The following is an 18,462-nucleotide window of genomic DNA, read 5'->3' on the forward strand; positions in this document are numbered from 1 at the left end:
AAGTTGTTCTCCACACAACGCTCAGTATGCAAGGCTATCACATCCGACAGCGGGGGGGGATGAGGTTATAAGCCATGCATTTACAAATGATACACATGTCTTGGAACTCATGCATACTCTATGTGACCTCCTGCCAAACTAATTTGACAGCGTTGGGCCTACCCATAAAGATTAATGCAGCGGTGACTTGTCAAAGGAAACATTCAGCATTTACAGTCAGAGAGAAGATTCTTTACATGGACTCTCACTGCACCGGCTGTGTGAATACATGCATGCATGACTGTGTATGAATGTTGACTGTGGCTCTGTAATAATGAATCCTTTTGGAATAACATCTTATGTAAACTGACACCATTTTAGCAAAGGCTGTGAATTGCTTCACAGAGGAGAGGAGAGGAGAGGAGAGGAGAGGAGAGGAGAGGAGAGGAGAGGAGAGGAGAGGAGAGGAGAGGAGAGGAGAGGAGAGGAGAGGAGAGGAGAGGAGAGGAGAGGAGAGGAGAGGAGAGGAGAGGAGAGGAGAGGAGAGGAGAGGATGAGAGGCACAGAAAACAAAGGAAGATTGGGAGAAATCTTGATTAGGAACATTAGGGCTGCCGCAGTTTTCAGAGGGCTAAACATCAGACATTTGACATGCACAGACACCAACACACATATATGTGCATGCACACCAACACACACACAAAGACATGGTCAGAGGGAGGGATGGAGAGACAGACACCATCAAGAGGAAAGCAGTGCACCTCATCAGCAGCTACCACAGATGTTGAGAAAAGCCGTCCTCTCTCCACAGGTATACATCCACAGACAGCCTGTCCTCTCAGGCGTCCTCTAGCCTTGCAAACAACCGCTGCACATCTTCTGCCCCCTTGGTGAAACCTCACTGTCGTTCCCTGCTGCCTCCGCTTCCCAACCGCTGCTCCAGCACACGCAGCACACGGCCACAGCCAATTTTAATCCCAGAGAGGAGGACGAGGATGAGGGGGAAGGGAGATGGTGAGAGACGTGGAAGGATGGAGAGAGACGACGACCGTCGGGAGAAAAGAGAGGAGGAGGAGGAGATGTGCCAGTGGGATGCCGGGCTCCAACAACCTGCCTGTGGATGGAGAGGCAGCTTCCACAGTCTTGCAGCAGCCCCTATCTGCTGCTGCAGTTATTGCACTGGAGATTGTGTGTGTGTTTGTGTCTGTGCAATTTGTATGTGTGTTTGACTGAGATTGAGAGAGAGAAACATGCAGTGCACAGGAAATACATGGTTATGTGTGTGAAAGCATTCGTAGATGTGTGTCTGTCTTTCTGTGTGTGTGTGTGCGAGAATTCACCCAGATGCTCCCTGTCATTCCTCAAACACTCGGTGTCTCGCCCACCAGATGCTCTCCCTGTTTGACCTTGTGTAAACGTCACCAACTAGAGAGAAATACTGAGAAACGCAGAGGCAGCAGATGTCACACTGAGGTTACACACTCGTACGCACACGTGGGCCTGATGAGCTCACAGCTGCAGATGCCAGTGACGATGCCTTGAGCGCCGTCTTGGGCCGGGTTCGGTCTAAATACAAGGCATAAACAAACACCAACTCATGATATGAACACTTAGCTAAAGGGCTCAATTGAGTGTGAAGGAGGATATAGCTAAATATATCTAAAAGGAGCTTTATTGGTGCAATGTTTCAAATGAGCAAATGTAGCGTGCTTAGAGTCAACCCTGACTCTGTAAACATCACAGTCAGCTTATTTTGTGAATGGCTGCTCGGGCAGAGCAGGAAAGAAATTCGGAGGAAGACAGTTTTATAGATTTTTCTAAAAATTGTGGGCACACCAAGGGGAAAACGATGACAGCCGCGATCAGTCACAAACTCATCAAGGCAAACAGCAATCATTGCAGCTCCTGCTAAGCGGAGCATTGCATAAGTACACAGGTCCATGCAGGTCACATAGTCTCCTGCCCATCAACTGCTCCACAAAAAAACACCAATCGTGTAGTGACATTTCAACAAGGTGGCCCATCGAAGCTGTCAGCACCACATTCCGTCCTGCAGCTCACTAACTGCAGTAACTGTCTCCTCCAGCAGCCTCCACCTGATTAATCAACACACCACGAATGCACAGTGGCTCTCTGTGGACGTGTCTGTTGAATTTATACGTTCAATATCTCTCAGGATGTGTCTTCTCTGTTACTGCTGAAAAACTTAAGTCTTCAAAATGAAAAACAACTATGCAGTGAAAGGTTCTGCATGATGAGAAGGAGGGATTAAGACACACCCGGTTAGTATGTTTAACCTTGTAAAGCTTTTCGTTTCCAGAGGTATTGGCAGATAGAGGCAAACACGACATGCCTTTGTTGCTTAGCAACACAAAAAAAAGCTGATTTGTTTACACACCAGCACTGTATTGAGAGCATCACCGGTTATTTTTTCTCAGTATATCAATAATCCTAAATATCTTATTTCAATGATTTGATGTTATTCACATGGGAGATATTCTAAAATAAAGTGCACTTCAAATGTCAATAAACTCATCATTGAAAATTCGATACAAATCTAAATCAATAAAAAATCATCAAACGATTGGGGCATTTATACGATATGTAAAGAGGAACTGAGTCATGATTGGTTGAGCGCAGGTATAAGAAGGACATTGGTACCACAGCTCCATCCCATCCCGAACTGCACAGACTCTTTTTTTTGCTTAATCATAGGGAATGAGGAAGTGGAGATCTGTCGTCCGTCTTTATAAACAGTCTATGGTTTATGCTCTCAGTTGATGTGATACAGAAGAGCTGGAAGAGTGGGGAGAGAAAAAGGAAAAACATGACATACAATTGGACTGGAATAAAGAGAAATTGCCGTTTACGTGACATGCATCACAGCCCCTATGATTTGTGAGTGGAGTGTTAATGGTTATTTTGCTCTACAGAACAATGTGGAACAGAAAGGCAGGAGATGTATTCATACAAGACTTATAAACAAAAGGCATTTCAAATGAAGGCACAGCGAAAATATAAAAACCAGTCCATCCTAAACAATAGATATTTCTGCAGTTTGACAATTTAAAATCTGTGAGTAGATCTAATTCGTCAGCTAGAGTTTTGTTCAACTGACAAACACTATGAAGGTATAATTTGAGACACACTATAGTGAGTAAATCTAGGGAAAAGTTTAACATGTAACTCTCCTCCTTGAATACAATTGATAACTGATTGACGTTTTATTTCAACTGTGATGAAATGTTCACGGTTCTGCGGGTTCAGCAGCAGACGTCTGTGTAATCAAGCTGCTGTTCTTCCACTTAATGGTGTAAATACCACAAAAACCAGACCCAGAGCCCACAGGCTTGTTCTGGTATTTACAACACTTCAGTAAAGAGCCTGCAGTTGATTTCAATTATCACTGTGAACAAGAAGAAGCAGATTTGACATGAACTCAATCACTGTTGCTGCTGATGTGGTTTATTGACTCTCTCTGAGCAGCTAGACCAACAGAGCTTCCACTCTCACAGAGGACTTTGATTTTTTTCCTCATTAAACAGGGAGAAATGTGGGATTAACGTCTCTTTCAAATGTATTTTACACCATACAAAGGTTTTCTGTGACACATTGACCACATAAGAGAGGGAAATCCCTTCAGTTCTTACCTTATTTTGAATATTAGAGACGACAACAACTTGATTTGCCTGATTTTTATGTTAATATTTAAGGCTGTATTGACAAATGTGTCATAAATCTGAATCACTTCGGCCTGGTGGACAGTTTTTAATCAAAATTAAACTGACCTGCAAAAATACACATAGTGTGCAAACTCCCATTGACCAAACCTTAATAATCAAAATAAAAAAATCATACATAACTTTTTTATTTTAGACTAAATCCAAACTAATAAGATGAGGACCAAAGATCTTCCTAACCTTAACATGGTGTTGTTCAACTTTCCATCTTTCCCGGCACATTTATCTTGGGGAACATTACGGCACAGGAGGATTAAAGCTGTGAGTCAGCAGGCCTGATAATGATACAACTCTTCTCCAGGAGGTTAATCCTGCGCTCAACACCCTCAGCAGGTCAAGATCACACTCCACATCTAACCTGAGGCTGAGCTAACCAGCACGCAAACTATCAGCTCAGACAAAGACTGGGAACTCACATATTCAACACAGCAACACAGAGGTCAAGCTAATTCCATTTCTCTTTTCCTACTGTTACTTTTTGCCTTCCACTGGTAGACATGATGTTGAATTGTAATACTCATGTACATCTGTTTATTGACCTTTTAACTTGTACTGAGCTGCATTTGTGTTAAAATTTTGGCTGCAGGCTGAATTAGTCCTACAATTGTTTCAGATGTTTGACTTGATCTGCTGTTTTCTCATATTGTTATATTCTTATTATCCCTAATTATTGCTTGTTTACATTTAATAGTGTTATTGTTTCAAATTCTAATTAGGATTAAGTGAAAACTGTCCAGCATTAACCAAAGTTAGCAGTAGCCTCCCAGAAGCAAGATACTCACAACACAACTAAAGGAACCCGGCTGGATTATATTTGAGCTCCCTTTCCAACATCTGGCTTCAACAAATTTGATAAAGTTACAAATTGAACAACAAGTGAGCTTCATCACTTTTTGTGTCCATGTTTAACACTTTTGTCATCTGTCAAATAAAGTCAGATTCATTTAAATGGCACAACAACAGGTGTTGAGCCAAAGTGCTTTACAAACATGGCAAAGGAAAAACAAGACACTAATGAATAAAAAGAAAGCTTTTGAAAACTTGCAACTTTTTCTGTATTTGGTTATCATGTGTATTTGCAATGTTCTGTATTTGGTATTGCTGCATGTACTTGTAGCATATGTGTTTTCAAAGGGATGAAGATGGTTTTTTAAAGGTTGCTTGTGTTTTCTTGAGTTGCGATGTTGAGCTCTCAGGGCCACCATACAATGTGGACTTCACAAATTAGGAAATGGTTTATGTTCCTGGTTTATCTGTTTAACTTGCTAATAACTTGTTTGTAATTTAATCTGGAGCTTGCTTGACGGAGGAGCAGTTAGGTGTAGAGACCAACAGGAGCCATTCGGTTTGGATTGGGAGGCATAATTAGGTCGGACAGGCCCTTCTCTTCACGGAGGCCGAGAGTGAAGGGAAGCAAATTGATTTTTTTATATCTCTTTCCTCACAAAGTTTTACCGTTCTACTCTTAAGTGCAAACAACCTTGTAGTCATGCTTTAGGGACAGATGCCTGCATGCAAACTCTGACTCATACTGCACATGAACAAACCCACACACAAGGCCAAGTGTTAACAGATACATGTAAAACAAAACCTCATAATTACAGAGGAGAAACCGTAAGACATAAACATGGTGCAGAATCAAGTCACAGTGGAGGAACGTTGCAGCAATTCTCCGAATCCGACCTCGGTTTAGTTTCACGATTTTCTTTTTGAGGTGAGGTCGACCACAAGTTTCCACACTGGTGTAATAACTCCATCGTGATTGGACCAAGAGAGTTATGTATGCATGCAATTAAATAAAAACATGACACAGCACAAGGAGAATACCAAGGCGAATGGAAAAAGGGAGCCACAAACAGTTCCTTCATCCTGTACCCAGAAACAAGATGGTGGACATTTGTATCACAGGTCTCAGAGAGTTTCAGGATCCTTGCACCCCTGCACTCAAAACTTTCAAGTCCAAAAACACAACGATGTAACTTTTCTGCACACGATCCTTTGTCTTCTGTTGTTGACACACACACATAAACACTCCCTCCTATCCTCTTACTAAAGCACAGATACATTAGACATGCACCACACAAAAAAACACAACAGATCGAATTTCAGCGACACAAACACATCCCCGTGCTCAGCAAACCGAGGGGCTGTCTGGCCGGTTAAAGGCTAAGATCTGAGCTGATGGTTGGGGGTGTCAGGGGAGAGCTGAGGTGAAGTGCTGCTGTACCCCGGTGGTTGTCATGGAGAACAAAACTCGCAGTTGCTGATCGATAGCTTTTCCCACACTCCCACAAGAGGTCCAAAGGCCACGGAGAAGAACCAAACTGCAGGGCGAGAGTCTCACACACAAGCTTACAGTAAATAGAGGAAGATTTCTTTGTCTCTCGTTCAAATTCTGCTCAACTGTGCAACACACACAGTTCCATCCTGGTCATCTCCTGCAAATAACACCAGAGCCAACCACTGAACAAACACACACACATTCACACACACAGACTATCCTCATCCATTTTATAAAACTCTAACCTCAGTCCATGTTTTATATAACTACTATTCTCACTGTGTATACATAAATGACCTGAGGAAGGATAAAGAGTGACTCTAAAAATAAATATAACATTTTCACAGCAGGAGCATGTTTGCATCAAGTTTATGTGTTTTCCTGCCATGGCAAGACAAAATGTCTGCTCATTAACATGGGGACAATTAAAGCAACAGAGTTCTGATAACAAACTGATATGATGCTGTCATGATCAACGTTAAAAAAAACAAGATTTATTCAAGAAGTAAACAAACATGGAATTTAAAAGATGATGAACTCGTCAATGAAGCACAACACTCGAAAAAAGACATTTCCAGCTGCAGAAATTAATGTGTGTAAAAAGAAAGGTGGAGGTCTTGTTATTATTATTATTAATATTATTATTATTATTATTAATGTGCTTGCATCAAATGAGAGAAAACAACTGTCCACTGTTTTGTTTGTTTGTGTGCTTTGCTCCTGCTGACTTGACATTAAGATGCTAACAACATACACAAGTTAACTAAGTGTAGAAAGATAAACTCAAAAAACCCAACAAACACTTCACACATACCTTACTGTCACTTCCAATGGAGATGAAGTTGTAATTTCATTCTTCAAAACAACCTTAATTACCGTAATTCTCCGTAAACTCACGTTTAAACTTACGTTTACAGTTTACAGTATGTTAAGCATCTTTTTCTGGCTTGAAAAACACCTTCTGGCAAGAAACATTTCTATATTATCTTTAATTATTTTCTTCAGACCTGGTTCTCTGCATTTTAATGTGCAGAGAACATTTCAACTATTCTGCATTTCCTTCTATGCTTTTTGGACTTTTTGGACCCGGCTGATATTTTAGTTTCACACTTTCTTTCCCTCAGCATCTTCCTCCACCTCTCCAGTCGTCCAGGTAAGACTACCCTTGTCTGCACACTCTGTTTGTTCTTATCTTGCAGTCCCAATTAGATACAGAAGGCCTGTGTGTGTGTGTGTGAGAGAGAGAGTGAGAGAGAGAGAGCAGGAGTGAGTGCACTCTGCAAAGGTAGTGAGTTTCTACACGTGAAGACCATTTAGATGGGGATGAAGTATCTGTTTCCAGTACTCCTAATTGCATTATTACAACAGGCGGCAGGGCCCATTATTAATAGTAAATGACAGACACTCTCTCCTAAAGGTCTTAATATTGATTCCCCTCTATCCTCAGACTCTTCTTAATGATGATGTTCCTCCATGTCTTCCTCTGCAGCACCGTGATCAAGGCCAGACACACATTTACAACCTCTGAGTCCCTGTAAAGAGAAACAAGCCCACAGTACAAATGAGACGTCAGGAGTAAAGGAGGAGGTTATAGGAATTGCCAGTCCTGATATTCCTCATACTGTCTTCCTCCCACAGCGGGTAAATGAATCCCACATCTCCCCTCACCTCACCTCAAGTCAGCGCTGAGGAGATAAACACAAATGTACACGAGGTGTGTTTGCGTGCATGCAGCGGCTCCTGGTTTAAACGTGGCTTTCTGGAGATGTTTGTCACTGTTGATTGCACTCTCCAGCTCGAGCCACGCTCCTCAAACTCTATCAGGAACAACAAGCAGGATGTCTGCTAATGAGAAGCAACAGACTAGAGACTTAAAGAGGCGGAGAGGATGGTGTTTGTGGGTTGAAACACTTTGTCCGTAGAAGGAATTTGGGCAATGATTTAACCCTAACCCAATGATTGGGGAGAATATATTGTTGATTCTTCCCATCATATATATGTGTAAATATATATATATATATATATACCATGGAGCCTCAGAGGGAAAAGAGAGTAATAAGAAACTCATTGGTTCTGGGGGTGCAGCGGTCGATAACCAGAGGGGTTCAAACCAGCAGGGGTTCGTTCAATACAAAAAAATTAATAACTATGACTGTGGCTGAGAGAGGGCCGCCCTCTGAGCATCGTAATGATTCTCCTCTCCAATGCCTCATTTGGCTGTTATGGTCTGATAGTCTAATAAAGTCTGTCTGTAGTGATTAAGGGGACCTTCATGGTGCTAAATCCAAAGCAAAATGAATTGAATTCAGCTCGACTGTACTGACCTGACTGCTCCTTTCTTTTCTCTATTAAAAATGTTAGGGTGAACTATATATGAAAGTGGATATTATATACACCCAGCAAATGTCGAGAAAAGAGCCCGTAACTCACATCCTAACAAGTCAGCTGGAAAACTGCTTAGAAGTGCTTCGTGAAGAGGATCTTTTCCTCTGACTCTCTAACACAGTGCCTGTTGCATTATGGATGTCGTCATATACATCGCTTTAGATATAATTATTAAGACCAGAAAAGGTCAAGAGCAGAAATTGGAGCACTTACCAAGATCTTGATAGTGCACTGTACCATAATGGTTTGTTCAACTGTATTACACAAGTACTTTGTAGCTGCTAATACAGTGAGTCAGCCACAGAAAGGAAATACACAGTAGATAAGATACCTAAACTTCTCATCACAAATGGTCAAACTTTGCCACAGTAACCATGGTGATGCCATTTGGTGAAAACTGTTGTCTTATTGTCAACAAGTCAACAGTCTCCTTGTGACATCAGTTTTAATGGTCACGGACCAGTTCAGATTTATACACAGCAACAACTTATAAAATAAAAGGTTTGAATCTATACCCTGATAAAATAAAGCGGACAGCAAAGTAAACAGCATCATCTGAAGTTCAAACTTTAGGTGCTCTTGCAGACATTGACTGATTAGACAGCTACTGTCCTCTACTGGTAGGAAGAATCACTACAGTGATGGAATGGTGCTTAAAGCAAACACATCATCTGAAAAAGAAAGCTGCTTGCTGCTGCAGTATAATAACTTCACAAGTGTAATTCAGATTCATACACCGAACTACCTATGATGAGGTAAACTCAGTTGGAATCCCCTGGATGTATGAGAGATGCTTTAATTCAATTTCTTGACAATTCCTTCTTGCTTTGTACTTTCAGTTTATACAATACTGTGTGTATGGGATCACTATCATTGGTGATATTTAGCTGAGAATTTATTTTTAGCTAGATCAGAAAGTCAGCAAAGTGCAGAACATGCGACCAGCAGCTCCTGTCCAGAGATGACTGGTTCATAAACCCCTTTTAAACAGAGATCTTGTTATATGGCCTAACAGCATCAGCCTCCTCTCCCATCAAACCACCTCTCAGGTGATGTGTAAAACTCCCACTGAACCATAGTGACAGCTGTGTCACCCCATGTTCGACTGACAGGTATCTACTGGTGACACATTATGCAATCATGTGGTTCATTCATATTCTGAGCCTGCAGTGGTGGTTTTCAAGAAAATCATGTAAGCCATTTCTTTTTTTTTTAATTCTGAGTCACCAGCAGCCACTGCTCCTGACGCCAGCTCTTATAATCCTCATCAGTCAGATCGGAATCCCACAGTGAAGCTATCAGATTAGCGCTGCTGGCTAATCTACGCTGTGTCAATGAGTGAAAACCATCCGCTTCCTTCTGTGCAGCTGCTGTGCCTGACTGAATAAGATATGATTCTGTGAAAGTGGGGGGGTTGTTGTTTCAGCACCGACCTCCGTATCACATTCAGAGAGATAGAAACACGCAGGGAATATTATGGAGCTTGTGCGTGTGTTCGTGTGTGTGTGTGCATGCGTGCATGTGTGTGTGCGCGTGTGTGTGTGTGCCAGCAGACTGAACAGGCACACAAGGCCACACACAGAACTGAATGACTTTCACTGGTTGTTGTGATGCGACAGATGTCCAGGCTGCCTCTACCTCTGGATGAGAGCGATGGTTGAATCCTTCGGTGTCCTCACTGAACCCCGACTCCATCAGAGTGAAAAGACTCTGCAGTAGTACATTTCGTTTTGAAAACCCATTGGAGCCTTTGTCACAGCGGTAAGAGGATCCTGAGATGTTTAGAATTACAAGCAGGTCATGACACAGGGAAAAAAACTGCTTGTTTCTTGAACGAAGCAGAAGGAAAATAAATTAGTCTGTGTTAGTTACCTTAAACTATGGGTGCTCATCCAAGTGGTTGGAGGAGTAAATACAAATAAACATGAGAGAAAAATGTATAATGAGAAAATGTTAATTCCAGTGCTTTTCATATTTGTTGGCTCAGCACTGACTTAGACGAAGAGAAATGTAGAAAAAAATATGAATATTTCGAGCAGTGCCGAAAGGTAGTTTCCAAGCAAAATGAATATAATAGGTTTTGATTAATAAGAAAAATAACTTATGTATGTTCAATCTCAGCCAGACAAACTCCTTTACCTACTTGTGTAGAAGATACATGCTCTCACACATCATATCTTCACTGATCAGACATTCCATTGTCGGTGCTGCTATTTTGGACAACCACTTAGAATCCTTATCTGTTTACCCAGCTCTGTTATTAGGCCAAAATGTCCACTTCAATCATCCTGATCATAAAAGGGCATTGAGACGAATCCCAGCACCACAGCCTGAACAACTGCGTCTGACATTTCAGGTGATTATGACTGAGGAATTATAACGGTTTTTTTAAATACTGGCAGACTGGACCTGGGCACATTGAAAATGGGTGGAATTGTGGTGAGAATTATAAGTAACATTAAGAAAAGACATGCTGATGCCGAACCTCGACCAATCGTGAGCTGTCAATCATGACATGTCGTCGAATTTTAATAGCAGCAAAGAAATAATTAATACAAAACGTATAACCTTCGGGAAAATTAACATTTGGTCCATCTCACATCCACCCACATGAAAGAGGCAGAGTTCATGACACGTACTGCAGCCAGCCACCAGAGGGCGATCAAGATGATTTGGCTTCACTTTTGAGGAGCTGTCATGTCATCCATCTTTATTTAGTCTATGGTCCACACCCACACAGGCCTGAACTGGTCCAATCAGAAAACTCCACACAGAGTGGACTAAATCTTTAAGTAAAACTGCTTTGACAAAACCGCCTGTCAGTCGTGTCTTACAAACACAAACACATCTTCTAAACACATTTCACAGACACATGAGGCCACGCTGTCCCAGATTGTCTCATGCACAGTGTCCATGCTGAGGAGAATTGCATTGACCTAATTCACGTAACTGGACCAGTTTAGATATTTGGTCATTGGATGGCTGAGCTGGAGTTTGATCCTCTGAGCAGAGCTGCAGCAGCTTCTGGCCTCAATAAAATCACCCTCTGACAGAACTCATCTCTTGGTGAGTTATTAATACCAAAGGAGCAACATGTCAGGCCTTGATTCTTCAAGCTTGTCATCAACAAAGAGACGAGAGGGCAGAAGAAGGTTTCCTCCTCTCCATCTGTCCCTCCATACTGTGCTCACGTTAAGAGAACTGGCAGGAATCGTACAGGCAAGTCAGAAAAGTTCTTCAACCTCTCTCTCTGAAAATAATGCGTCAGAACTCCTGACTTGTGCACTGGACACCACTCTCACCAGCTCCCTCCAAGCCATATCTCACACCATTGTGCCAGCAATCACACAAATTAAACTAGACCAACACTCAGTAGAGCTCATACCTCCGCCAAGGCACAACAGTCCCATTTAATTCAACCAAGCTGCTCCAAGTATTCAGTTCCCTAAATATGCTTGATTGATTTTTTTCCTCAAGATCCATGAATTATTCCCTGGGAAAATATTGAAAATCGCCTTAGTTCACAATGTTAAAGAAAGAGAAAAAGACCAGTGGACCCGGTCCAGAGCCACACTGACATTAAATGGGCATTTCCCTGGCCGACACCACATCCTTCCATTAAGTTTTGTGATAATCTAGAGAGTAGTTTTTGCTTAATCTTGTTTACAAGCAAACCATCAAACGGACGGAGGTGAAAGCAGAACTTCCTAGGCAGAGGGATTAAACATGTTAAAGCTCCAGAAGGGAGGGGGCATCGATAACATCCTTTTTGAAAAAGAGACATTCAGTCCCTTTCATCTTTGGGTTTGAATTCACATTTTGATCCTAAACCATTTTGTGGTTAATGGTTATAGATGAAAAATCCCCCCAAAAATAAGATTTCTACATTTTCTGGGTTCTAAATGTGGCCCCATTGTCATTGAAACTTCTAAATGTGCTGAATGAGAATGAAAACTGTCGGCAACTTGGTGAACTTTGCATTAAATGGACTGTCAGAGAGTTAGAGTTATGGAGAGAAGTTTATATTTTGTATCAACTATAGGGAAAAATACTGTATACAAGAAAACTGCTGAGTTCCTTTTCCCAGTAATGGTGGGCCCCCCCGACCTGGCCTGTATAAGCTGCTGCACAGTGTGATGGAGGCTGGTTGTGCTCCACTTAGATGTTAAAGGGCATGTTAACATTTTCAAACTCATGTTGCTTTCCCTCAATAAGCACCACATATTGTTCTCATAAACCCGGGTAGATGACATGTCCTGGGGTCTTCCTCCCCCACAATCCTCTCTGAGAGGTAAAAAACACAATTTGGAATGTAGAAAATCTCATTTAACAAAAGGCAATATCAGCAGTGATGTGTTTGTGGCTCTAAACTGCATTTCTCCTCCAGAGCTGATACTTCCTGGTGGAGAATATAGCGTTTCTTCTGTTTATTGCTATGTGATCCAGTGCAATGTTTCTGGATTGAACCTTAATTTGATCGGACGGGAAAAATAAAAGTCTAAAAATAGCTGACATTAATATTATTTATATCACTGCATTTGCTCCATAGCTATTTATGACAAAAGAAATTCATGCTAATTGAGGCGACTAAAAAGAGAGCTGCGTTATTAAGAGGTGGATGCACGTTTTATTCAACCTAACTGATAAGCAGCACTGAAATGGAATTAACAAAACCAAATGTCATTAAGAAGATGATGTTCTGTAAATGAAATCTGTAACTATTTGGCTCAATTAGGGAGAAAGGAAAGACAAAGAAGAGGACATCACCATGTGTCCATTGTGTATGAGTCATTATGACAAGTTGACACAACAAAGACAGGTCAAAATTATAGAAACAGACACTTTAGTTCATCTTATTTATGAAGAATCTGTCAGTGACAATATAAAAAGAAAACCAGAGTACTGCAATTTCTTTGTCTCCCAAAGTGTGTATTCTCACACCCTTTACCATAATCGTCTATGAAAAAACTCCACCTCCCTTTTCACATCTCTTACCCCGTCACACACACACACACTCACACACATACTCTCTCACACACATATGCACGCTTACACTCACACTCACACATTCACACTTCTGTCCTCTCCATACTGTGCTGACACCTCTAGGCTCGCTTTTATAAACCTGCCACAGCGAGTCGAGCAGCTGTTTGTGTTTGCACCTCGCTCCTGCTTGATGCTGCTGAGGAGATGAACACTGATGAGAGATGAGAGATGCTTAGCACTTGAAATATGTACAGAGACAAAACCAGCATCTAAAATAAAATCTACAGCAATAGTTTCCTTGAAAATTACAAATGCATTTGGAAGAATTCTTATAATTTAAGTTGAGAAGCAATCATTTGAATGAAATGATTGAAATGCATTAACAACATTATGATGGCCATGAGACCTGAATTTCAGCCATATTTATATATTTTTAACTGTTTCTCAATCCGTGTGCTTAACCAGACTTGTGTAAAAGAATGTGCTGAGATTCACAGGCACCTGCAGATGACTATTCAGAATCTGTGTGTGCGTAATCAGTTTTGTAAACGTGTAAAAAAAAAAAAAGAAGTGTAATGAGATTTGTAGATGTGTAGACAAATCTATAAATGGATGCATAGATCTGAATAAAACATAGGGTATTAAAACCGCTGAGTATATGTGCTCAGTTACATTGCACAAGATAAAAGGACCTGTAGCGCCTTCCAGAGGGCAGCAGTGTGAAAAGATGGGGACCTGGGTGCAATGAAGATGTTGGTGGCCTGACGGAAACAGCAGGTTCTGTCAGTGGAATGAATCCATCACTCGTTTTATGAGTTAGGTGATTTTTAACTGTGAGGTCTCTAAATTTCCTCAGTGAAAAAAAGAGTTTGACAGCTCCAGAAAATATGTGAGAGCCTGACTGTAGATGTTGGAGAGTTCAACTTACATATCACTCCTTCCTTCCGGCTACTGTCCCACTGTACAACCAGTAATCCTCCCCCACCACTCACTCAGGCGTATACAGTAATATATGTGAAACACCTCTTTGTAACAATGGAGTCTTTTTTCACACTGTTGCCCAGAGACTGTGTGCAATATTATTCATGTAAACAATGTGCGGTATTGCACGTTGTGTAAATACTGCATTATTCTCTCTTGACTACATTTGATATCTTCTCTCGCCTTTATCCTGCTGCTGCAGCTACGATGCAAATTCCCCCCCGTGGGATTTATAAAGTTCATCTTATCTTATGTAACTGTAGGAATCGTTTTTCTATTCTGTAGTGAAGACGGGTAACCTGCCATTAGTTGAGATAAGGTTTCAGCATATCCAAGACAGAGAAGTGAGACACAGTCAGAACCCCCGTATTCGTATTGAAATGAAATGGAAGGAATGTTACTCAAATTCAATGAGATACTTTTACCTTATTTAACAAGAGATGTCATTTACGTCACAAGATTTTCACTTTATTAACTTATTTGCATTTTTATATTTCTTACGTTTATAATAGGGGGTCTATGGCAACAGTTAGGGTGAGAATTTCAGGCTAGAAAGAGAGACGGAAGGGGACCAGACCAGGGGAGTGTGTTACAATTATCCATTTTTCGGAAGTGGATTCCTAGTTATTTTTGGTAGTACACATCTGCAAATTATATCATGTCTTGAATCTATTGTATATTTGGGAGGTTTAAAAAATTAAAATACATGAATTCCATTTTAAATGCAACCGATGTGATAAACAACTGCAGGCTGTGAATTAATTTGGGAACATCATTTTACAAGCTTAAAATATTAACAACCATTATTTGTGGAGTTTATTTTTTATTTTTATTCAAGACTGTGGTCTTTCATTTCACTGTTTCTCCATGTCACATTCAGATGTTGAAAAGCTTCCCCTCAAAACCCTTCCTATACTCTCTGAAATGGCAACTGCTCACGTGCATATTTGCTCCGCTCCTTCTTTAAACTGCACTCAGATCAACTGTTGCTGCACGAATGTCCTTCAGTTTGATTCCTTCATGTTAAAGCTGCTCATGTGCACTCACAAAATTTCCGTCCACAGATTTCTGCTCTTGCATTTGGATGTTTGTCAAAAAACCCTGTGAAAATTCTCCAACCAAAATAGAATGTATGACATAAACAAATTAAATAATCACTGCCTAATTGTGGATGCATTTGCTTTGTACAGCGTCCCGTACAGGCAGTGCCTCTATGCAAATGCCTATATGCAGAAGGGAGAACTGTAGTGAGAGTAAAGGTCAGGGTCAGAACAGAGACGGGCCGTGACCTCGCTCTGGAGGCCCGTCAGGTCTCCCTGTCACTGCCCTAGTCCCCCCCGGGACGGATGAGGGGGTTTCTACATTCTACCTGACTGAAAAATAGCTTGTTAAAACGAGTAGGTCTGTGCATGTTCGCATGGGCAGTCAGACATGCTTGTGCACCCAGACAGGACATCCATCTCTGAATTGTCTGCTCGTGGCCTCTGAGCCGAGCGACCGGACCGCTCCCAGACGAGTTCTCAGCGGGCTGCAAGTGTGTCAGCATCTGTCTGAAAGCGCACTCCCATAGATACACTCCTTTCTCCAATGGATGGCATTCAAATAGTAATATGACAGCGAACAGAGAGAAACAGAGGGGGTGAGAAGAAACTATATACATACAGAAGGGGACAACAAGCTGTAGAGACTCAAACAGCAGCGTGTCAAGGGCATTTTGACTGGAGAACAGGCTGAGCTGGGTAGCTCAATAAACAGACTCATGTATAAATGGATAAGAGAGGGAGGAAGAGAATTGAACTGTGAGATACATGCACATTAGCATTTAACCCCTCACACATCACAAGACTCGTACTCTGTCAGCAGCTCCAACTCAATAATCAATCACATTAACACAACCCATGAAAACACTGAGCTGGATGTGCGAAGGCAAATCCTCCGTGAGCAAACTCGGCAATGTCCGAAAATAACAAAACTGCTTTGATTCTGTTGCTTCACTGATGTCCCAGAAACACTGTAATGTTCATTTCATGGCTCAGGACGCAGCCCCCCCCCCTGCCTTTTTTCAGCCACTTATTGGGACTTAAACTGAGCCTCGGAGGGTGTGAGGGTGATAAACATCTCCTCCGCTGCTCCTTCAATCCAATGTTCTAGTCTCACAGAGCCTGACTGCTTTTACACTGGCTGACAGAAGCAGGTCACTCAGTCAACAGTGTTGCCATGAATCCACTGCTACGCTCAACAACTTACAACAAGCCCACAGCTCCAGAGGCCACAACAATTATACAACACACGATCAGAGCATGGGCCGACAGTGACAAAACCCTCAGAGGCTTATCAAACCGTGACTGGGTGTGTGTGTGTGTGCGCGTGTGTGTGTGAGTGTGTGTGTGTGTGTGTCCTTTAGTATATTTCAAACTTTTGAATTTTTGTATTTTGATTTTCATACCTTTAATGTTATTTCTATTCATGTTATTGTAATTTTATCCCATTTATCAGTTGAATGTTTATGTATTGTATTTCTAATTTTAATATGTGTGTTTGTTTTAATCTGTGTCCAAAGTTTATCTTTCCAGTTTCCGCATAGTTTTGTGGTTACAACTTCCATCATGTTTTTTGCAGCACGTTGTGCTTCCACCTAGACTGAAATGTGCTATTTAAATAAAACTTTGTTTGGTTGTGTGTGTGTGTGTGTGTGTGTGTGTGTGTGTGTGTGTGTGTGTGTGTGTGTGTGTGTGTGTGTGTGTGTGTGTGTGTGTGTGTGTGTGTGTGCGTGTACATGTCTTTCTATAGTTTTTAGAGTCAATTTTTTCCAAAGCCATCATTGTTCAGGACATTTTGGTCGGTCTTCACAACACGGGGTATTTGAGGATTAAGACCCATGACTAAAGGGATAGTTCACCGAAAAATGAAAATTCCCTCAGCACTATGCTGATGGATCGGTGGGTGAAGTGTTTGAATCCACAAAACACATAAGGAGTCTCAGGTGAAAACAGTGTTGCAGCCAAAGTGACCCCTTCTTCAGACGTAATAACACAACACAAAATGCCTCCATATTGTTTGTGTGGTGTCTTCCAAGTGTCCGCAAGGGCACGTCATGCTATGTCAGCTAGCATCGCTACTTCTGGTAGTGTACTTTTAGGCTTAAAACACGTGTAAATGACGGCGTATCATGTTAAATATGAATGTCAGGGTTTGCAGACACTTGGATGACACCAATAACTTGTGGGTTTTTTTCCAGAATTTTTTTATGACGTCTGAAGAAGGTCACTTTGGCTGCAACACTGTTTACCTCAAAAAGGCTTTTGTGGACTCTAACACTTCACCCACCACTACATCAGAATAGTGCTGAAGGAATTTTCATTTTTTTGTGAACTATCCCTTTAAGGTTAGGGAAAGGTTTTAGTAGATGCACAAACCTGTATGTGTGTGTGTGTGTGTGTGTGTGTGTGTGTGTGTGTGTGTGTGTGTGTGTGTGTGTGTGTGTGTGTGTGTGTGTTAAATCCACACATGCTGACTACAGTATGGATCGATATGAAAGCACGATCAACAGAAATCAGGCTTCACGACACGTTATTTCCATCCGTGCGTAATTATACCGTAATAACACGTATACAGAACAGCAAAAGTCTAGACTGGTGTCTGTCTCTCTGTGAGTCTATGTGTGTGTCTGCAGCTCAGACTTTACGCTACAGCAGCGGAGAGAAAACCCATGTGATCCACGGCGCAGGCCTGTGTTCGGTGAGACTCGGAGCTCGAACCACAACAAGGAGAGACCCGCAGGCTGTGGCATCGCGCCCGGGCGGACACACCCCCTCCAGGCGGTGGCATCGAACCAGTGACACCCGGGGTAAACAAACGGCGGCGGCGGCGGTCTAACCAGTATCGTCGGTGATCCTGGTGGACTGGACCCGTCATTACGGCTCCTGATTACAACCCAGCAGCACCCGGGCCTACAACACAGCTCTGCGCTTTGTTCCACCAGAACACGACTTGTGCCTTAACTGGCAGATGAGTGCATCTTGATCACACCAGCCACACACACACACTCACACACAGACAGACAGACACACACAGACACTTGGAGTGTGTCGGCTGACAGTCTAGACTTTT

The 18,462-nt window shown here is 41.9% G+C and overlaps 1 protein-coding gene across 1 annotated transcript in view; it reads right to left on the reverse strand.

The window, feature by feature from the left end:
* The window catches only part of LOC133009248 (membrane-associated guanylate kinase, WW and PDZ domain-containing protein 2-like), a 69,768-nt gene that overhangs the window by 50,805 nt on the left and 501 nt on the right, over positions 1 to 18,462 (reverse strand). The window lies entirely within an intron of this gene.

This window comes from Limanda limanda, chromosome 8 (assembly GCF_963576545.1).
Source record: "Limanda limanda chromosome 8, fLimLim1.1, whole genome shotgun sequence".
Lineage (NCBI taxonomy): Eukaryota > Metazoa > Chordata > Actinopteri > Pleuronectiformes > Pleuronectidae > Limanda > Limanda limanda.